At 44.7% G+C, this 23,916-nt stretch overlaps 1 pseudogene; it reads right to left on the minus strand.

Moving 5' to 3' along the window:
* Window positions 1-11,056: 11,056 nt before the first annotated feature.
* Window positions 11,057-11,174, minus strand: LOC126475539 (5S ribosomal RNA; annotated as a pseudogene).
* Window positions 11,175-23,916: the final 12,742 nt, after the last annotated feature.

Consider the following 23,916-nt stretch of genomic DNA (forward strand, 5'->3'; position numbering starts at 1 on the left):
AACTCACGCAGACTGGCGTGAGGTCCGGAACAGTTAAGGGAATTAATAGTAGCAAATAAAGTACGAAGATCTTGGAATACTTAACTTTAATCCATAATTGGAGAACATCACTCTTGACGGTACATGTTTTATAATTTCAATATTAACTGGTAATGGCGCCTTGCTACGTCGTAGCAAATGACGTAGCTGAAGGCTATGCTAACTATCGTCTCGGCAAATGAGAGCGTATTTGTCAGGGTTGCATCGCTAGCAAAGTCGGCTGTACAACTGGGGCGAGTGCTAGTAAGTCTCTCTAGACCTGCCGTGTGGCGGCGCCCGGTCTGCAATCACTGACAGTGGTGACACGCGGGTCCGGCGTATACTAACGGACCGCGGCCGATTTAAAGGCTACCACCTAGCAAGTGTGGTGTCTGGCGGTGACACCACAGGTACAAATACTTTTCATTCTTGCTAGATGTAAAGGACAATGGTCAAAATATCATGAGGCTCTTATCAACAACGACTTTGCAACTAGACAAGCAAAGGAGGCATCCTGCGACATATTCTGTGAGGAAGTGGAGGGCACAGCTGCTCAAGCCAGGCTTCACAAAATCCTCACTACAGTACCAACTAATCCAGGAGGTATGTTGAGGAAGGAGGATGGGGAATATACAAAGAGCACAATAAATGCTGGAATTGCGCCTCAAAACTCGCTTCCCTCAATATGCTCTAGCGGATAACACAGACCAGAAAGCGATCCCTGAGAGACAATGGTTCTCAGGCATTCGAAGAGAGGACTGGGAATCGACCAAGGAGTGTGTCGATTTCAATAAAATCCAGTGGACGGTGGGAACATTCCAACCGTTCACATCACCTGGCCTAGATGGAATCTTTCCATCTCTCCTGCAACAAGCAGGTTATTCAGGGTTGGCCTAGCAGCAGAAACCATTCCCATTGCCTGGAGGGCAGTGAAGGTTTATTTTATTCCAAAGCCCGGGAGAATTGATCATACCAAGGCCTAGGATATGAGACCAGTCAATCTGTTCTCCTTCATTCTTAAAACATTGGAAAAACTGGTTAATGAACATGTTGGGAAGAGGAGGCTAACTACATTTCAGGGTTCTCCTCCTCACACGCCCTGATCGCAGTGATTTCGGCCTGGAATCCCAAGGCCAGTTTTCCTAGAGAGATGATGCCCTCCAGTCTTCACTGAACACTGTACTCCTCGGCCCTTGGTCTGATTTCGATCCATCTGTGATCCAGATAATGTCCCCTGTACAGTGTCGAACTGTTTCTTCCGACTCTTCCCTGCTTCCAATTATTATATTTCAAGGCTTGTTGAGGCAGTTGGAGTTATTATATAGTCGACCGGCATTTCACCAGCCATTCCTATATTTACCTCAACACTGTTACATTACACATATACCAACATGCATATCAACCAGGTAAATCATGTGAAACAGCTCTCCACCAACTCGTTGGGAAGGTGGAGAAAGCACTTCACTTTCAGGAAATAGCCCTCTGCGTCTGCCTGGACAACAAGGGGGTTTTTAGTAACACAACCTTCAATTCCATGATTAGGGCAGCAGAGGTGTATGACCTAGGAACCACTATATGTAGCTGGACTAGGGCCATGCTTAGTGGAAGGAAGATAGAGGACACCATGATGAATGAGAAGACGGCAATTAACACCACTAGAGGTTGTCCACGTCCACAAGGAGAAGTTTTGTCCCTTTTATTTTGAAATCTAGTGGTGGTCGAACCCACTGAGAAAGTAAATTCCAGAGAATGCTTTTGCCAAGGATACGCAGATGACCTTGTTGTAGTAATACTTGGCAAATTTACTGACACAGTCAGGAATATGGCACAAACTGCGCTGGACACTGTGCAAGATTGGTGTAGGAAGCAGGATCTAAGGGTTAATCCTAAGAAGACTGTTGTGGTACCATTCACGAAGAAGCACATCCAACACTCAAGCTGGAATCTAAAGTTTTCGATGAAGCTATCTGTGAAGGGGATAGTGAAATATCTACAGGTAATCTTAGATGAGAAACTAACAAGAACCTCTCACATTAAGAGCATCTGCTCCAATGCGAAAGGTACTCTAGGGAGAACCAGAAGAACTTGTGACAAAGCCCGCATCTCGTGGTCGTGCGGTAGCGTTCTCGCTTCCCACGCCCGGGTTCCCGGGTTCGATTCCCGGCGGGGTCAGGGATTTTCTCTGCCTCGTGATGGCTGGGTGTTGTGTGATGTCCTTAAGTTAGTTAGGTTTAAGCAGTTCTAAGTTCTAGGGGACTGATGACCATAGATGTTAAGTCCCATAGTGCTCAGAGCCATTTGAACCATTTTTTGTTTTTTTTGTGACAAAAATTGGGGCCTAAGGCCCAGAGGTATGCATTGGATGTACACCACGGTGGTTAAATCTAGGACCTCCCATGGGGCCATAGTGTGGTGGAAGAAGGTGGAACAGCGGGTTGCAGCTAAGGAGCTTGCTAAGGTGCAGAGACGGCCAGCTTAGTCATAACAGGCGGAATTAGCAACACATTAACTGCTGGAATGGAAACCATGCTGGACATACCTCCTTTACACCTTTGGGTCACCATGTAGGCAGCAGCTGGTGCATAAAGACTCAAAACTGGTAAAATCTGGATCTCATTGGGATATCCAGAATAACACACTAAAATAGTGAGTGAGGTAAATATAGGAATGGTTGGTGAAGTCTCGGTCGACTATACAGGGTGAGTCACCTAACGTTACCGCTGGATATATTTCGTAAACCACATCAAATACTGACGAACCGATTCTACAGACCGAACGTGAGGAGAGGGGCTAGTGTAATTGCTTAATACAAACAATACAAAAATGCGCGGAAGTATGTTTTTTAACACAAACCTACGTTTTTTTAAACGGAACCACGTTAGTTTTGTTAGCACATCTGAACATATAAACAAATACGTAATCAGTGTCGTTTGTTGCATTGTAAAATGTTAATTACATCCGGAGATATTGTAACCTAAAGTTGACCCTTGAAACCTCCGACGTTCAGTTGCGTGTTGTAACAAACACGGGTCACGGTCGGCGAGCAGCATCTGCAGGGACATGTTTACGATGACGACTGTGTTTACGAGTGTGGCTGTAGTGCACTGTTGTGGTTTGGTCTAGCTGTCGCAGTGTCCGCATGTAGCGCTTGCTGCTATTGTTATTCTGCATTCGTCTCCGCACGCAGACCAACTGTAGTACACCGTGTTACCAGACGTCTGTGATAGTGTAGTGTTGTAGGAACTGTGACCAGGGTGTATTCGAACTCTGAAAAGGCGAAGATGATACTCATCTATGGCGAGTGTCGACGAAATGCAGCTGAAGCCTGCAGGGTGTGTGCAGAACGGTACCTGGACAGAGAGCATCCAACGTGCCGCACATTGCAAAACATCTGCCGCCAACTGTATGCAACAGGTATGGTCGTAGCACGCAAACGGGTCCGTGACAGGCCCGTCACAGGAGAAGCGGGTGTGTTAGCTGCTGTTGCCATGAACCCACACATGAGTACACGGGACATTGCGAGAGCCGGTGGACTGAGTCAAAGTAGTGTCATGCGCATACTGAATCGTCACCGCTTTCACCCGTTTCATGTGTCGCTACATCAGCAATTACATGGTGATGACTTTAATCATCGAGTGCAATTCTGTCAATGGGCATTAACAGAGAATGCGTTGCAGTTCTACCTGTTTACCGATGAAGCGGGTTTCACAAACCACGGGGCAGTGAATCTACGGAACATGCATTACTGGTCCGTGGACAATCCTCGCTGGCTCAGACAGGTAGAGCGACAGCGACCGTGGACTGTAAACGTATGGTGCGGAATCATTGGCGACCACCTCATTGGTCCTCACTTCATTGCAGGGGCCCAAACAGCTGCAACATACATCGCATTTCTACAGAATGATCTGCCAACGTTGCTCGAAAATGTCCCACTGGAATCGCGTCGACGTATGTGGTATCAGCATGATTGTGCATCTGCACATTCCGCAATTAACAGTACGCTGACCCTTGACAGGATGATCGACGGGCGTTTCATAGGACGTGGAGGACGCATAAATTGGCCAGCCCGTTCTTCTGATCTTACACCTCTGGACTTCTTTCTGTGGGGTACGTTAAAGGAGAATGTGTACCGTGATGTGCCTACAAGCCCAGAGGATATGAAACAAAGTATTGTGGCAGCCTGCGGTGACATTACATCAGATGTACTGCGGCGTGTACGACATTCATTACGCCAGAGTTTGCAACTGTGTGCAGCAAAAGATGGCCACCACATTGAACATCTATTGGCCTGACATGTCGGGACACACTCTATTCCACTCCGTAATTGAAAACGGAAACCACGTGTGTACGTGTACCCCACCCCTCATGGTAATGTACATGTGCGTCAGTGAAAAAGACCAATAAAAAGGTGTTAGCACGTGGACGTAATGTGCTGTTCCAGTCTCTTCTGTACCTAAGGTCCATCAGCGTTCCCTTTGGATCCCTACGTAATTCGGTGGTCTCCGATACACACGATCGAACAGCGGAGGAGTGGTACTCAAGCGTCAACTTTAGGTTTCAATATCTCCGGATGTAATTAACATTTTACAATGCAACAAACGGCACTGATCACGTATTTGTTTATATGTTCAGATGTGCTAACAAAACTAACGGGGTTCCATTTAAAAAACGTAGGTTTGTGTTAAAAAGCATACTTCCGTGCATTTTTATTTTGGTTTGTATTAACCAATTACACTAGCCCCACGTTCGGTCTGTGGAATCGATTCGTCAGTATTTGATGTGGTTTACGAAATATATCCAGCGGTAATGTTAGGTGACTCACCCTGTATAATAAGTCCCAACTGCTTCAACAAGGCTTACAATATAATAATTGGAAGCAAGGAGCAGTGGGAAGAAACAGTTCGACACTGTATGGAGGACACTGTCTGGTTCACTGACGGGTCAAAATCAGACCAAGGCCCTGGGGCCAGGGTGTACAGGGTTCAGTCAAGACTGGAGGGCATCATCTCTCTAGGAAAACTGGCCTCGTGATTCCAAGCCGAAATCACTGCAGTCTACATCTACATCCATACTCCGAAAGTCACCTGACGGTGTGTGGCGGAGGGTACCTTGAATACCTCTATCGATTCTCCCTTCTGTTCCAGTCTCATATTATTCGTGGAGAGAAAGATTGTCGGTATGCCTCTGTGTGGGCTCTAATCTCTCTGATTTTACCCTCATGGTCTCTTCGCGAGATATATGTAGGGGGCGTATAAGGCAGAAAACGTGCATAGATGCTACAAGGACTGTAGGATCTACATCTGTGCCGGCCGTGGTGGCCAAGCGGTTAAAGGCGCTACAGTCTGGAACCGCGCGGCCGCTACGGTCGCAGGTTCGAATCCTGCCACGGGCATGGATGTGTATGATGTCCTTAGGTTAGTTAGGTTTAAGTAGTTCTAAGTTCTAGGGGATTGATGACCTTAGAAGTTAAGTCCCTTAGTGCTCACAGCCATTTGAACCATCTACATCTGTTCAGGCAGCCAGGCAGCCATGAAATCATTGGCAGCGCCTGCAATAAGATCCAACAAGGTCTAAGGTTGTTGGAGAATGTCACAGTGTTCTGGTGATGATGATGATGATGATGTTTGCTGTGTGGGACGCTTTGCTGTGCGGTCATCAGCGGTCGTACGAAGTCCCAATTCTTACACAGTCCAATCAATAAACTGCTGACACAGGGATCTGGTGGAGCTGGGGGGAAGCAATAGGGTAAACCTAGTGTGTGTCTCTGGCCATGTAGAGAACAGTGGCAATGAACAAGCCGAACGGTTCTAGGCGCTACAGTCTGGAACCGCGCGACCGCTACGGTCGCAGGTTGGAATTCTGCCTTGGGCATGGATGTGTGTGATGTCCTTAGGTTTAAGTAGTTCTAAGTTCTAGGAGACTGATGACCTCAGAAGTTAAGTCCCATTGTGCTCAGAGCCATTTGAACCAATGAACAAGCCGGTAGATTGGCCAGGATGGGGGCAAGACTCCATTCGTTGGACCAGAACCTGTCCTATCACCAAGGCTGTGATAGAACTAGAACTATGGAACTGGTTCAGAAGACAGCATGTAGAATACTGGACCGAAGTCTATAAACAAAAACATGGCAAGGTAATATGCCAAGTCATATTTTAAAAGAAGCTCTGTAATCCTGGGTTTGAACAGGAAAGAGATTAAACTCATGGACCGGCCTTCGGAATTTCAAAAAACTCCTACATGCAACGGGTGTAACGGAAGAAGAACGTAAATGTAGGATCTGCGATGAGAATGAAGAAACTGCATCACACCTAACCTTCGAATGCACTGCGTTGAACAGCAAGAGACACATAATCTTTGTAACAACTAGACCTTAAGAAATTGTTTAACAAAGAACTGGTAAAGGGACTCCTTGCACTATTTAAGGGTACTAGTTGGCTTTACTAGATATACAGAGAGCGATACCGCACAATAAACTCGGTTTTGGTGCAGGAAGTGGCGGGTTAGACCAAAGCTGATTTGGCTTCCCTGCTAAAATCAAATCAAATCGAACCAGGTCTATTCGGCATTAGTGTTAGCATCGCGTTGTCCCTGTCTTGAGCCAGGGAAAAAACGAAGGTTGTCCTGAAAGTAAGATCCGATCGGTCGCGAAATGGAAACCACTGGGAAAAATGCGTTAAAGCTTTGCACACATGTGTTGGGCAGTGTCTCTAGTATGCCCGTCGATCTTGTCGCGTTGCTCTTTTCAGTTTTGAGTGAACAGTGAGTACGTAAAGATGCGTAGGGAATAGCGTCTCCCACTTAGTGTAAGGGCCTGGTTAGAGATTTCGTCTGTGTCATGCAGCCCACATAACACAACTGCCGAGCAGTTCCTTCTTCATGGCAATTCTCGGCCGCACACATCAGGGGCAATGAAGACGCTCCTGCAGCGTTTCCGATGAGAAGTGTTTGATCACTAACAATACAGTCCATAATTTGGCTCCACCTGAGTCTCATCTCTGCTCACAAGAACCGCTGGCTATGAAGACAAAATTTTCCCACAGATAACAAGCTCCAGACCAGTGCAGACAACCGGCTGAAAGCAAAGGCGGATGCTTTCTATGGACGAGGAGAATGGAAAGTTGATACAACACTACGACAAAACTCGAAGTTGGCGAGGCGGCTATGTAGAGAATTAGGTGGAAGGTGTACCTAACTGATGCAAACAAAACGTTTCTACTTTTCACTGTGATTTCCATTTCGCGACCGATCGGAACTTACTTCCTGGACAACCCTCGTAGATTAAACGGATAAACTCCTTTGTTTGCCAACCATACCTCACCAAGTGGAACGCTGATTATTTGTTGTTTCTATTTGTGTAGCCAACAGTTCATGATTTATTTGACATCTCGCTTAACTTGTGTTGTTTCTCCTATTTCATGGTTAATAATCTCTTGCCATATTTATAAAAGATTAATCCTGTGTGGATATATTAATTGCCCATCAATAATTGCATACAATAATAACAGGAGCACCATTTTATTAATTTTTCTCAGCGTTCAAATTTTATTTAAGATTCTGATAGAAGTGGTAAGCTCCAGTGCAGGCTAGGAAAAACAGCCACTGCCAGATGGTAGAATGGAATAAGCAGATGCTTGGCCAGGTAGACGAGTGGAAGGCTTACACGTTAAAGTGATTTCTATCAAGATGTGAACTTCCAGTCGCCTGTAGTCTTTCAAATAAAATCGCAAGACCAGTGTAGTCTTGCACAGTATAGTTTTAGCATACGAGGAAAGAAAAGAACATGATTTCTCAGATTAAGTTCCATTACAGACAAAACAAACGTAGATTCAACTCCTGCCTTTTACTCTTTGTCAATAAATTATTTCGCAGGTGCTTTGATTGAATACTCTATCTTTCATAGTTCTCAAACAACACACACGTCTTTTCAGATTTACCAGTTTGAAATCGTATTTTCTGCATTTGACAGGATAACTGAGAAACGACGGAGAACAAACAACTAGAATGCCTGCAGAATCTACAACCGTAATTTTAGTGGTTTTCATTGTTCCTTATATTATCAGCTCTGGGACAAATGTATGAAGGAATGTTTGATGGATAACGCCGTGATGCAAAAGGATATTAGCATTTAATTTCAAAAATAACGTGTTGATCCTACGCAGTGAGACGCCCCGCTTAAACCGCCGGACAGGACAGGTAGTTTAAATTGTGGAAAGGGGCCAAAATAAGGGGCTGTCAGCTACACTCAAGCATACAACTTTATTATTTGATGAAACATTACAAGATACCAAGAAACTTTTTTTTAAAAAACACACATCTTTAATCTTTGGGACTTAATTACCGGCTGAAAGCCGCTTTAATTTAAAAACGGTTGAAGGTCAATAACTTAAAATGCAAGCATAATCATAAATTTAAAAGGCAAGCCTTATCTTAAAACAGTTATTTAGTTAGGCTGAAGTAAGGCTGAAGGCCTTAGCAATAACTCAAACTCAAAATCAGCTGAAGGCCCAAGACTTAAAATTCAACAACATTGAAATTTTTTTTTAAATGCTAAAGGCCTTACGTGAAACAGTCCTTTGAATTAGGCTGAAGGCCTTAAGAGCACAACAACTCCAACTCATAAACGGCCGAAGGCCAACACTTAAAATTCAACAACATTAAAACCTTTAAAAAGCCAAAAGGCTTTCGCGAAACAGTACTTTAAACTAGGCTCAAGGCCTTAAGAGCAAAAAAACTCTAATTAAAAAGAAATCGGCTAGAAGCCTTACAAGTACAAACAACAAGAACAAATAAAAAAAAAATTTGGGCAGTACACCCAAGGGCACTCAGATATTCGAGGCTCGGCCTGGAATTCAAACACTAACGCTCGCTTAGGTGAGACAGGTAGTTGGGCCAACTATTCTCGATCCGACGACAACCCAATCGACCGATAGTCAACGGACCAATGATCAAGATCAGTTCTGCTCCACACTTGTACCAAACTCAAACGATGCTAACAGCGGAGACTGGAACAACAACCAGAACGGATCACAGACAACCCATAAGCGGTGGACGACCCAAATACACGTCGTCTAATCAAATGACCGACCAAACGGCCAAGCAAGGTCGTTGCCAATCGAACGTGTGTGTCGGCAATCGTCGGGCGAATGATGCCTACCCTGCCCTTCCTCGCTACTCCACGCCAACCGACCAATTCAGAGCCAGTACGGCGCCAGCCTTTAAATAAATTGTCAATCAAACCACATAAACTACACACAGTTTCACGAACACTTGCACGAAGAACTAGATACTGCTAACGGCAGTGACTGAGCAAGGACAAATCACGAGTTGGCACACACAGCCGAGCCATAAGCGATCGCCGGCCAAATATACGTCGTCCGACAAGATGACGGACCTACGATCAACCAAAGTCGTCGCCACTCAAATCATGTGTGTCGGCAATCATCGGCGAGTGATGGCTATCCGCGCCTCCCTGGCGCTGCATGCCCTACTGGTGCTACAACGCGACTCCGCCAACGACCAACTGCTACACATCTGCACGAAGACAGCACTAAAATAACTGGGCAGTGAACATCACAGGCTACACACAATTTCACAAACACTTGGACGAAGAGCGCGACCAACCGATGATCAACCAAGACCGTCTCCATCCATGTGTGCCGGCAACGGTCGGGTGAGTCATGGTTATCTGAACCTCAATGCCGCTCCGACCCGACCGAAGTTCTGCCGCGACCCAACTGTCCAGCTGCCAGGTCTGAACTCCACTGCTGGCGCGTTCCGCTGACTTCATTGCCCGGTCCGAAATGCACTGCTTGTGCGTCCCAACTCCTTCGATGACACACGACGACCAGGAACCAATAGCAGTCCAGGAAAGATAATACGGCAGGGCCTATATCGATAAGCGCTGCTGCTGCCGCTCACGGGCAGGCAAGGCAGCAACTCAGTGACACCAGTAACTGAAAATTAACATAACGAGGCCGTAGTACGGTAAAAGCAGGACGTTAACTAAGAGATGGTACGAACACGAGCCACACACGGCTCACGCAGTTTGCTATACAAGATGCTGTGGTCTATCACTGGTCGAAGTTTTATAGCAGTCGTCGTAGTATGCGTTATAAGACTTTAAAATTTCATCTAACGGATTGATATTTTGCAATGATGTGCTTAGCGTATGAGGATACGTACGAACCTGTGCTGTGTGTTTTGGATCGTCCGAGACACGTCATCAGCTTACATTCTTTATTGTATTAGTGGTCAGATGCGTACTATGAGACTAAATATGTGCTCCAGGCAGGTCCATTGCGATATGAAGGACGACACATTTCAGCAGATGTTGCGATCTTTTGGCTACAAACAGAGCTTATCCAAAAAGTATTTGACCGAATTTAAAAATTTTAAATGCTTTCATGATCCATTGTTAAGAGGTATAATCTTAAGTTAATGTTTTAAATAATAGGTCAGGTGTTAAAGTTAAAAACTGTGCGCATGCCTTGAGGCAACGAAACTCATGGCACACAAATGAACCGGAATATATTAATCCAGTATTAGAGAAAGAATGTGCCTATGGACTTTAAACAATCTTTAATATAAGTCGAAGCTTTTTCTCGCTATCACCCGCCTCCCCTCTCACAAAATATTGAAACCAAATCAGATTAACGCATACTACGTTTTCGCTGTTCTTGGAGTAAAGCTTCAGAACCAAGCTTAAGGTGTTGGTTTATTTTTTTTTTCTTTTGCTACAAATTCTATTTGCAACACATTTTGCAGCTAATCACCACGTGTACGTACCACCGAATGTACCTGCAAAGTTATAGCACTATAAACAAAAAACTAAACTCCGTCCGAACAGGCCATGAAGGCCAAACGGCACCGACCGGCCGCCCTGTCATCCTAAGGCCACAGGCATCACTGTACGCTGATATGGAGGGGCATGTGGTCAGCATACTGCTCTCCCGACCGTTATCAGTTTTCGTGCCCGGAGCCACTACTTCTCAGTCAAGTAGCTCCTCAGTTGGCTCACAAGGGTGGAGTGCACCCCGCTTGCCAACAGCGCTGGACAGACAGGATGGTCACCCATCCAGGTGCTAGCCCAGCCCGACAGCGCTTAACTTCGGTGCTCTGACGGGAACCGGTGTTACCACTGCGGCAAGGGCGTTGGCATATTACTTTTAAGTAGCGTCTTAATTGTGCTCAAAACACAAAGTTCGTCCGGTACAATCCTTCCACAGAAGATAAGTCTCTGCCAGTACTGGTACTCGATATGGGGACATTGACTGCTCACCACGGTATGTGGCAAAGGTATAGCATTACACTCCACATAATTCAGAAGATAAAAAAGGTAAAATATGTGGTGATAGTCCGTGACCTGGCTATTTGCCTGCCTGCAGTCCTGGATGGACAGTAATGAGGAAAAACATTGTTCAAATGGCTCTGAGCACTATGGGACTTAACATCTGAGGTCATCAGTCCCCTAGAACTTAGAACTACTTAAACCTAACTAACCTAAGGACATCACACACATCCATGCCCGAGGCAGGATTGAACCTGCGACCGTAGCGGTCGCACGGTTCCAGACTGAAGCGCCTAGAACCGCTCAGCCACAACGGCCGGCAGTAATGAGGAAAAATACCCACACCTATCCAGTATTTAACCTGAGATCTGAAGGGCTGGATGCCAGTGCTCCAACCACTAGACCACCAGATATGACGTCACACCCAATCTAAGGAGGAAAAAAAAAAAAAAAAAAACTGACGCGCCACGAAGGAGCAATCCGATCGGGGGTCCTTGCTGGCTACGGCAGGGTTTCGCAAACACGAAGACAAGCTGCAGAGACTCTCATCATGTGCGGGGTGCTTTACCTTGCTGAAATATAAGCCCAAGATGGCTTACCATGAACGGCAACAAAATGGGGCAAAGATTATAGTCGGCGTACCCCTGCACTGTAATGGTGCCGTGCATGACAGCCAGAGTGGCACAGCTACTAAAAGAAATGACACCTCGGACTAATAGCTCAGCTGTCGGGCTGTAAGGTGGGCGCCAGTGAGGTTGGTATCCACTTGTAGCCACGGCCTCGGCCTATAATCTCATTCGCAGGAGGAGAGGTGTCTTCAGTGGTGATCCCGCTTCGAAATGAGTCCTGATCACCAGCGAAGACGTGTGTGCAGACGTCCCATATAGCAGTGGCATACCAATCTGAATGTCGCTCGCCATACCACCTGACACCTGGGAATGATGGTCTGCGGTGCCAATTCTTTTCGTAGCAGGACCCCTTTGGTTGTCAACCGTGGCTGCCTTATAGCACAGTGACACGTCGACGATATTCTGCGCCCCGTTTTGTCGTCCTCTCCCGCAAGCCATCCTGGTCTTACATTTCAGCAAGATAATACCCTCCCGCAGACGGCAAGAGTTTCTACTGCCTGTCTTCGTACTTGCCAAACCCTATCTTGTGCGCCAGTGTCGCCAGATCTCTCCCCAGCTGAGAAACATGGCGGTCAAGGTCCTGTAACATGCAGCCGGCCGCTGTGGCCGAGCGGTTCTAGCAGCTTCAGTCCTGAAACAAGTTGCTGCTACGGTCGCAGGTTCGACTCCTGCCTCGGGCATCGATGTGTGTGATGTTCTTAGGTTAGTTAGGTTTAAGCAGTTCTACGTCTAGGGGACTGATGACTTCAGATGTTAAGTCCCATATTGCTTAGAGCCATTTGAACCTCTAACCCGCTCGGCATTTTAACGATATAACGCGCCAATAGGACAGAATTTTTCCGATATCCCTCAGGAGGACATCTAACAACTCTGTCTGCCACTGCCAAGCCGAATAACAACTTACACAAGGCCCAGACGTGAACCAAGGCGTTACTGACTTGATCAATTTACGAAGCTCTTTCTCTTGAATAAACCATCCAATTTTCCTGAAAGTGTAACCATTTGTTTCTCTGTACTTATACATCAGTGTGAACTGCTATAATCACAATTCAGTCTGTAATCACATTATTTTCTGAACTCTGTTTTCGTCTTTTGGTTCAGTGATGAAGAGGACAGCTTAGGTCTTAGAAAGTTCGCTTAGTACCCAGAGGAAACCACTGCTTTGTCGAGCAGTGAGTGAAGAACACAAGATTCCTAATACCAGAAAGAGCTGTACGTCAGTATACGTTCTTCGTGCGAGCCACAGTGCAATAAACACACAAATCAACAGCGGTGGAGCTCTTTTTGGAACTAGGATCTCAGTTATTCGTGACGGAGATTACCGAACAGCATTTACCGAACTTTCTGGCTGGTTGGTGCAGTTGTGAAACTAGGCGACGGTCGTAAGATCTCTATCGTCCCTTTCCGGGTCTCATCACGAAAGTTTGCTGCTCTCAGTTCTCTCGGAACTTCCTGGCGACGTACAGATAATACGAGTATTGGCGACTGGGGGAAATCTCAGAGCCACTGTCATACGTAGCTTGTGTGGGTAGAATACGAAGGGTAAACAACTCATCAATGAAGATCTGCAAATAAATCTGCCTCTGCACTTCGCAAACCAGCTTACGGTATACAGGGTGGTCCATTGATCGTAACCGGGCCAAATATATCACGAAATAAGCGTAAAACGAAAAAACTACAAGACCGAAACTTGTCTAGCTTGAAGGGGGAAACCAGATGGCGCTATGGTTGGCTAGCTAGATGGCGCTGCCGTAGGTCAAACGGATATCAACTGCGTTTCTTTAAATAGGAACCCCCATTTTATATTACATATTCGTGTAGTACGTAAAGAAATATGCTTGTTTTAGTTAGACCACTTATTTCACTTTGTGATAGATGGCGCTGTGATAGTCACAAACATATGGCTCACAATTTTAGATTCAAATGGTTCAAATGGCTCTGAGCACTATCGGGCTTAACATCTGAGGTCATCAGTCCCCTAGAACTTAGAACTACTTAAACCTAACTAACCTAAGGACATCACACACATCCATGCCCGAGGCAGGATTCGAACCTGCGACCGTAGCGGTCACGCGGTTCCAGACTGAAGCGCCTAGAACCGCACGGCCACACCGGCCGGCACACAATTTTAGACAAACAGTTGGTAACAGGTAGGTTTTTTAAATTAAAACACAGAACGTTTGAACATTTCATTTTGGTTGTTCCAACATGATACATGTACCTTTGTGAACTAATCGTTTCTGAGAAAGCATGCTGTTACAGCGTGATTACCTGTCAATACCACATTAATGCAATAAATGCTCAAAATGATGTCCGTCAACCTCAATGCATTTGGCTTTACGTGAAACGACATTCCTCTCAACAGCGAGTAGTTCTCCTTCCGTAATGTTCGCACATGCATTGACAATCCTCTGACGCATGTTGTCAGGCGTTGTCGGTGGATCACGATAGCAAATATCCTTCAACTTTCCCTACAGATCCGGTGATCGTGCGGGCCATGGTATGGTGCTTCGACGACCAATCCACCTGTCATGAAATATGTTATTCAATACCGCTTCAACCGCACGTGAGCTATTTGCCGGACATTTCATCACGTTGGAAGTACTTCGCCATTCTGTCATGCAGTGAAACATCTTGTAGTAACATCGGTAGAACATTACGTAGGAAATCAGCATACATTGCACCATTTAGATTGCCGTCGATAAAATGGGGGCCAATTATCTTTCCCCCCATATTGCCGCACCATACATTAACCCGCCAAGGACGCTGATGTTCCACTTGTCGCAGCCATCGTGGATTTTCCGTTACCCAATAGTGTATATTATGCCGGTTCACGTTACCGCTGTTGATGAATGACGCTTCGTCGCTAAATAGAACGCGTGCAAAAAATCTGTCATCGTCCCGTAATTTCTCTTGTGCCCAGTGGCAGAATTGTACGCGACGTTCAAAGTCGTCGCCATGCAATTCCTGGTGCATAGAAATATGGTACGGGTGCAACCGATGTTGATGTAGCATTCTCAACACCGACGATTTTGAGATTCCCGATTCTCGCGCAATTTGTCTGCTACTGATGTGCGGATTAGCCGTGACACCTATTTGAGCATCATCATTTGTTGCAGGTCGTGGTTGACGTTTCACATGTGACTGAACACTTCCTATTTCCATGAAATAACGTAGCTATCCGGCGAACGGATGATGTCGTCCAGGATAGTGAGCAGCATACATAACACACGCCCATTGGGCATTTTGATCACTATAGCCATACATCAAAACGATATCGACCTTTTCCGCAATTGGTAAACGGTCCATTTTAACACGGGAATATCACGATGCAAATACAGCCTTTGAATATTTGTCAGTGGAGTACAGGTTTACCCTGTATAGAGATCTAAATAGCATAGCGAGTCGGAAACGTTTATTTCTATTTGGTTATTGGATTGCTGGTGAACCACCTGAAGAAGTCACTACCGTTAAATATCTACGAGAATGCCTGCAAAGCGATTTAAAGTGGAATGATCACATAAAACTAGTCACATGAAAGGCAATTGCCAAATCAGTTTACTGGAAATGTTCTAAACTCTAAACTCTCGTTCAACCTATTCTTGAGATCCAATAACCTCCATCCTCGACTCTTTAAGAATTGATCCCCAACAACGCATAAAGCAGATCTGTTATCAAATAAAATGTAAAAGAGCTTGTTTCTCTGCATTTCAATGTACTCTCTCTCTCTCTCTCCATATATATATCGATATCCTGAAAGAAGTCATTCATAAGATGAGCACGATGGGGGCGCGAATCGTCGTCCACGAAGACGAATGGCTCGCCAATATATATATATAAGAAAAACTACAAAAGACGAAGCAGTTATGTCAGTGGTACCTAAATCGGACAGCTTAATCTGGGCATGACAATGCGTTCTCAAATAAATTTGTTGCAAACAGGTTCCATTGATTTGGAACCAAAGGTGAAAGAGCTAGTTTCGTAATGAGACATGAGTTCAACGATCATCATCTTGATAAAGTCATTGTATACTACACACATAAAAAAATGTCTTGCATCAACTCGGTTCCGAGAGTTACGGAACCTGTACAGAAAATTGGCAAAGAGATCAACATAAGCATCATTTGCTCTCTTTTTATTGCTCATGAAAACCACACATTGCATGTTGTAACACCATACGACGAGAGCTTCAGAGGTGATGGTCCAGATTGCTGTACACGTCCTCTTGTATTGATGCATGCCTGTATTTGTCATGGCATACTATCCACAGGTTCATCCAGGCACTGTCGGTCCAGATTGTCCCAATATTCAACGGCGATTCGGCGTAGATCCCTCAGAGTGGTTGGTGGGTCATGCAGTCCATAAACAGCCCTCTTCAGTCCATTCCAGGCATGTTCGATAGGGTTCATGTCTGGAGAACACGCTGGCCACTCTAGTCGAGCGATGTCGTTATCCCGAAGGAAGTCATTCACAAGATGTGCACGATGGGGGCGCGATTTGTCGTCCATGAAGACGAATGCCTAGCCAATACGCTGCCGATATGGTTGCACTATCGGTCGGAGGATGGCATTCACGCATCGTACAGCCGTTACGGCGCCTTCCATGACCACTAGCTACGTACGTCGGCCCCAAATAATGCCACCCCAAAACAGCAGGCAACCTCCAGCTTGATGCAGTCGCTGGACAGTGTGTCTAAGGGTTGCCTCCAAACACGTCTCAGACGATTGTCTGGTTGAAGGCATATGCGACACTCATCGCTGAAGAGAACGTGATACCAATCCTAAGCGGTCCATTCGGCATGTGGTTGGGTCCATCTGTTCCGCACTGCAAGATGTCGTGGTTGCAAAGATGGACCTCACAATGGTCATCGGCGCTCAGTTCGAAGCGGTACTCTTCATTGAAAACAGTTCTACTCCAGTCATTGAGATTTCAGGCCAGAGATGTGACTGGAGAAATGCCTCATATTGAATGAATCAATAAATAAACTTCAGCAGTAACAAGAGTAAAAGAATTAACTAAAGCAGAAACAGGTGGGATATCAAACTGTCTGCCATATGACACAACAACCAAGAGTGGTGGTCTGGCTCATCAATACTCGACGATGTTTTACGGCCCGTTTCGTTCCCTTGGTGGCGAGCCATGCTGGGCTTACATTTCAGCAATACCCGCCCGCACACGACAAGAGCTTCTACTGCCTGTCTTTGTGCTTGCCAAACCCTACATTGGCCAGCAACATCGCCGGATCTCTCCCCAATTGTTAGCGTTTGGAGTATTATAGGCAGGCGCCTCCTACCACCTCCGGATTTTGATCACGTAATGCGCCAGTTGGACAAAATTTGGAACGATGTCCCCGAGGAGCACATCCAACAGTTCTCTCAATCAATGCTAAGCCGAGTAACTGTTTCCATAAGGCCAGGTGTAGACCAACTCTTTCCCTTGAATAAAACATATCTCTGAAATTCCAATCATTTGTTTGTTTCTACATGTACATCACATCATCAGGTATACCGATTTACGTCCCATCCGGATAATTCATTCTTGCTGCGTCTTTTTTTTTTTTTTTTTTTTTTTTGTTTGTTTGTCTTAGAGTGTAAACTCTGAGCTACTGTCACAGAAGTTATCTCGATGTCTCCGTTTCCACTAGTATGTGTCTCGAAGTTCTACAGTGACGACGCTTACTTGCATTCCTGAAACTTTTACTTAATAAATCTGGTCTCTGTTTATGGCAGGGAACTGCAACGTAGATTTGAATAAAATTAAAATGAATGAGTATGTTTCGAGATCGTTGTTCTTGAATGAACGTATTTGGAAGTATCGAACATGTGGAAAAATTAGTTAAACAGAAACCAAAATTAGCGAAGAAGAATTTGCAATCCATAAATCGTAATGTAATAGACTGGGATGTCAATGGATTCATTGCGGGGGGTACAGAAAGACAGTCAAGCGAAGCCGGCCGCGGTGGCCGAGCGGTTCTAGGCGCTTCAGTCAGGAACCGCTCGCCTGCTACGGTCACAGGTTCGAATCCTGCATTGGGCATGGATGTGTGTGATGTCCTTAGGTTACTTAGGTTTAAGTAATTCTAAGTTCTAGGAGACTGATGACCTCAGGTGTTAAGTCCTGTACTGCTCAGAGCCATTTGAACCATTTGAGTCAAGCGAAATATGTTTGAACACATTTTCTGAAAATTGTCTTGAGCATTTAGCTCTTCAGCCTATGTGCAATTGAAAGATCTTAGACCTTTTAGCTACAGCTTGGCCGAACCTTGTCGACAGTATCACTATAGAAACGGGCATTACCGGTCATTTCCATTATAGCAACTATGATTACGAAAGTCAATGAATCAGTCAAGAAGTCTAGGAGAGTGTTTCTCCTTAGATATAGAAGATAATCAGTTGTTAGCATCTCACTTGAACAGTTAACTGACATCACCTAGTTCCAGTAAGATGGATGTAGCAGAATTATGGGCACAGTTCAAGCAGATTGTAAATCGTAGTTTGCATAGTTATGTGACAAGTAAGTGGATAGAGGGTGGGAAGGACCCACCATGGTTTAATAACTAAATTCGGAAGCTGCTGAGGAAGCAGAGGCTGTTGCACTCCCCGTTCCAGAGTGGCCGAACTATGGGTGAAGGGTAACACACAGATTTCACATTTCTAGATTTCCGAAAAACATTTGTCACGGTGCCGCAATGCAGACTGTTAACGAAGATACGAACATATGGAACAATTTCAGGTATATGTGAATGGCTTGAAGATTTCTTAAGTAAGAGAACCTAGTACTTTGTCCTCGACGGCGAGTGTTCACCACAGACGTATCGTCAGAAGCGCCCCAAGGAAGTGTGATAGGACCGCTGTCATTTTCAATGTACAAAAATGGTCAGGCGGGCAGGGTGTGCGACAGTCTGTGGTTGTTTGCTGATGATGCTGTGGTGTACGAGAAGGTGTCAAAGTTGAGTGACTGTAGGAGGGTAGAAGATGACTTAAACAACATTTCTAGTTGGTGCGATGAGTGGCGGCTAGCTCTAAATGTAGAAAAATGTAAGTTAATGTAGATGAATAGGGAAAAAACGCGTATGGTTCGGATACAGAATTAGTTGTGGCCTGTTTGACTCAGTCACGTCATGTAAATATCTGGGAGTAACGTTTCAGATCGGTGTGAAATGGAACGAGCGTGTGAGGATTGTTTTAGGGAAACCGAATAATCGATTTCTGCTTATTTGGAGAATTTTAGGAAACTGTGTTTCATCTTCATAGGAGACAGCATATACGACGCTTGTGCGACCTATTTTTGACTATTGCTCGAATGTATAGCATCTGCACCAGGTCGGTGTAAAGGATGACGTCGAAAAAATTCAGGTGTGAGCTGCTAGATTTGTTACGTGTAGTATTTCGGAGATGCTTCGCGAATTCAAGTGGGAATCCCTGGAGACAAGGCGACGTTCTTTTCGCGGAACACTGTTGAGAAAATTTAGAAAACCGATCTTTGAAGTTGAATGCAGAAGGATTCTACTGCCACCAACATAGATTTCGCGTACGGACCACGCAGATAAGATAATAGAAACTGGGGTTTGTACGAAGGCGCACAAACAATCGTTTCTCCCTCGTTCTATTTGCGAGTGGAACAGGAAAGTATATGACAGGGAGATTTCATGTTTCTAGATTTACGGAAAGCATTTGACACGGTATCCATTTGCAGGCAGTTTGCGACGGCACGCGCATATGAAATAAGTTCACATACATGTCAGTGCCTCAAAGACTTCTCAAGTAATAGAATCCGTTATGTTGTCATCGACTGCCGTTGTTCATTATAGACAAGGGCATCGTCAGGAGTGCCCCAGGCTAGGATAGGACCTCTGCTGTTCTTTATATACATAAATGGTTTGGCTGACAGGGTGTGCAGCAATCTGTGGTTGTTTTCTGATGATGCTGTGGCGTATGATAAGATGTCGACTTTCAGTGAATGTACAAAAATACAAGACGACGTGGACAAAATTTCCAGTTTGTGTTATGGATGTCATCTAGCTCTATGTGTGGAAAAACGGAAGTCGGAAGAACAAACCAGTAATGTTCGGATACGGTATTATTAGTGCGCTATCTGAGACAGACAAATCTTTTAAATATCTGGGCATAACGTTCCAAAGCGATATAAAATGGACCGAGGATATGAGAACTGTGGTAGGGAAGGCGAATGGTCGACTTCGGTTTATTGGGAGAATTTAAGGAAAAATGATGTTCACCTGTAAAGAAGACCGCATGTAGGACGCTGGTGCGACCTATTCTTGAGTACTGCTCGAGTGTTTTGGATCCATATAATTTCGGATTGAAGAAAGACATCGAAGTAATTCAGAGGACGGCTGCTAGATTTGTTACCGGTAGGTTCGAACAAAACTTCAGAGTTATGGAGATTCTTCAGGAACTCAAGTGGGAGGGAAGGTGAGCGTCTTTGCGAGAAACGATGCTAAGAGAACTTAGAGAACCCAATTGTAGCTGACTTCCAAACCATCCCCCGCCAACATACATTGCGCATGTTGACCATGAAGAAATGATGTAAGAAATTAGGGTTCATACAGATGCATTTAGTCAGTCGTTTGTCCCTCGCTCTACTATCGATTGGAACAGGAAAGGAAATGACTAGTAGTGGTACAGGGCATCCTCCATCACGTACCGTACTATGTACCATATCTATGTAGATGTGGAAGTAGAATGATCAATAGTCAAATACAGAATAATGTATTGCATACATAAGTACAGTTCAATGGACCATGTGCATTTACATTCCTGCCTGATATGGTAGACAAAATAAAATCTGAGCCTATTACTACTGATTCCTGAAACTTTGCTTTGCTAGTGGAAGAGCGTTGAGATAATTCTGTTCAGTCCTCAGATGACTGATTGTTGTTGTTGTTGTTGTGGTCTTCAGTCCTGAGACTGGTTTGATGCAGCTCTCCATGCTACTCTATCCTGTGCAAGCTTTTTCATCTCCCAGTACCTACTGCAACGTACATCCTTCTGAATCTGCTTAGTGTATTCATCTCTTGGTCTCCCTCTACGATTTTTACCCTCCACGCTGCCCTCCAATACCAAATTGGTGATCCCTTGATGCCTCAGAACATGTCCTACCAACCGATCCCTTCTTCTGGTCAAGTTGTGCCACAAACTTCTCTTCTCCCCAATTCTATTCAATACTTCCTCATTAGTTATTTGATCTACCCATCTAATCTTCAGCATTCATCTGTAGCACCACATTTCGAAAGCTTCTATTCTCTTCTTGTCCAAACTATTTATCGTCCATGTTTCACTTCCATATATGGCTACACTCCATACGAATACTTTCAGAAATGACTTCCTGACACTTAAATCAATACTGGATGTTAACAAATTTCTCTTCTTCAGAAACGCTTTCCTTGCCATTGCCAGTCTACATTTTATATCCCCTCTACTTCGACCATCATCAGTTATTTTGCTCCCCAAATAGCAAAACTCCTTTACTTTTTTAAGTGCCTCATTTCCTAATCTAATTCCCTTAGCGTCACTCGACAGCACGATGACTGATAAAAAAATGAATATTGATCTCCACGTGTTCTAACGAAGTTGAAAGAACAGATAAACGCCTAACATTAGTAGTAGAACAACAGGTTTGTCAGTGCAGTTTGTTAGTGCAGGTTGCCTACATCAGGGGCAGGTATGCACTCAGAGGCAAACATATTGTTCTCCTTTGATTGGCAGGTGTTTAACCTACTGTTCTCCTTTGGTTGATGGGCACTTAACCTATTGTTCTCCTTTGATTGACAGGTCCTTAACCTATTGTTCCCCACACCCTTCCACTCCCCTCCCCCTCAGGAAACCTCCAACCCACCCCCTTCCCCCTCACTGCTACAGGTACATTTTCAAGTCTGAGTTACTGGAATTGCCCCTCTCACTCTTATGAGTTTAATTGACTACTTAATTAAATTGATCAATTAATTAACCTCTCCCCCTGTGGTAAACCCCCTTACCCTCCCACCTTGCTTCCCAGAAACTGGTCGGAAAAAGACGCAGTTGGTTGGTCATTTGGAGGGAAATCGATTGCTGTGTATGGAATATTGTTTAAAGAATTTAGACGATGTGTGGAACATTGTTTATTTCAACAATTTAGGGGATTAATGGCAGTGTATGGAATATATGGAAATTGGTGACTCTTTGGTGGAGAGGATGGATCTCATAACAGGAAATTCTGGAATATATTATTTACCAAAAATTCAGTTTGTGGGATTTCTCTTGGACATCATTCTCTGCTGTTTGGAAACATGTAGTTCTTGTAAGAAGTAATTATGTCGGGAAAACATGTTACATAACCTAATGTTCAGCACTGTACTCTGGGTATCTTAATCTAATGTTCGGCCCTTTGTCGGCACTCAACCTGTTCTTTAAATAAGTGGTTTTCCATGTCACCCCCCATTTCCTTTAACTATTGTACCGCCTTTGGTACCAAATTAAGTAATTAGTTATGTCCTCCCACCATTTTCTGGTAAACGTTTCGATTTCATATGCTTTTGAACGCCATTTCTGGCGCATTCTTCCTTGTCACCCACCCTCTTACAGTGTTGTAGTGGGTCCTACATAAAAATTATGCAACTTACCTTATTGTTCTGCATTTAACCTGCTGTTCAGCTCCATGTCACCCACTCACACACACCCTCCCCTTATCTATTCTACTGCTAACACCAAGTTGATATAAAAAATTTATGAAAATTAATTAAATCGATATACTTCACATGTACAGGGTAGTGTTTTCTTAATTTGTAGCATCCTATTGGTCTGTGAAATCGATGGAATATAGTTTAAACAAAAGATCGCTAATAAAAAAACACATCCCGGCACTGGACGCCCAACGCCGACGCCGACTACTTTGCACACGTCCCCAGGAGTCGGGATGCACTGGTGGTCCCCGCAAAGTGACGATGCGGCCGTCAGCTCCCAAGCAACACGTAGGTGTCAGTTTGGGTCCTGCAAGGTTGAGGCGGTGCCATCTCTTTCATATTTGACGCCTGAGAAATTCCTGTCGAAATGCGTGTTCACCTAGGTACCATTGCTATCACGATGATGCATAGCTGCGGTGTGGATACAGCACCGAGAGAGATGTTACAGTGCTTTCCAGAATAGCACAGGGTGCACTGTTCGTAGAGATCCTAGTGGGACAGCCCATTCGTCACTGATTTTACCCATCAAACTGCTGCTGCTGCCATTGTGGGAGCACCGTCCGCCATTGTTTTCTGCAGACGAGACTTTTAGCAGCAAAATTATTTTGTACAGATCGCTACATTCCACTGACATTTAAACACTGCAAAAATAGTCTACAGATCATCAAATACATACAAGTGTTACAAGAATATTGCGAGCCAGAAACATATTTACCAGTGCATATACAATTAAATGTTACGATTGCTGCTGCAGGTTGACACTGATCGATGTACAAGTAATGCCTGCTCTTGACGGCTGTGGTTCTGGAACGAATCTCAGTGTCTACAGCCCACATAATTTTCCACGTAATAATCTCTCTCATACCCCTACAGTTATCAATGCGCTGAATATATACGTCCCTCTCAATAGGACACAACCTCAATTTCTCTGATCATGCAACAACATAAGCCATAGTAACATTACACTGCAATATATACACATTTTACACAAACACTGCAGTTATCTTTTATATCTCTACAGCACCCATAGGAATTATGGTACGCCTACACTCACACTGGCTGTATGTCTCGATTCGCCTCTCTCCTAGGAAATTATCTGACGAAGTCTTCGAATCAGCGCTTCTGGAAGGTGCTGCATCCTGCCAAGATTCTCTCAAACAAGTGTTATGAAGGACAGGGGTCCGGCACTATGTGTATAATGAATACCGCACCAGTGGACATAATGCTTGGAAAGACATCAACGACGCAGGTTGGTGTACTGCAATCAACATCACTATCAATAGAACAACTAGGAAAGTGTGAGG

This window comes from Schistocerca serialis, chromosome 4 (genome assembly GCF_023864345.2).
Source record: "Schistocerca serialis cubense isolate TAMUIC-IGC-003099 chromosome 4, iqSchSeri2.2, whole genome shotgun sequence".
In the NCBI taxonomy this organism is placed as follows: Eukaryota; Metazoa; Arthropoda; class Insecta; order Orthoptera; family Acrididae; genus Schistocerca; species Schistocerca serialis.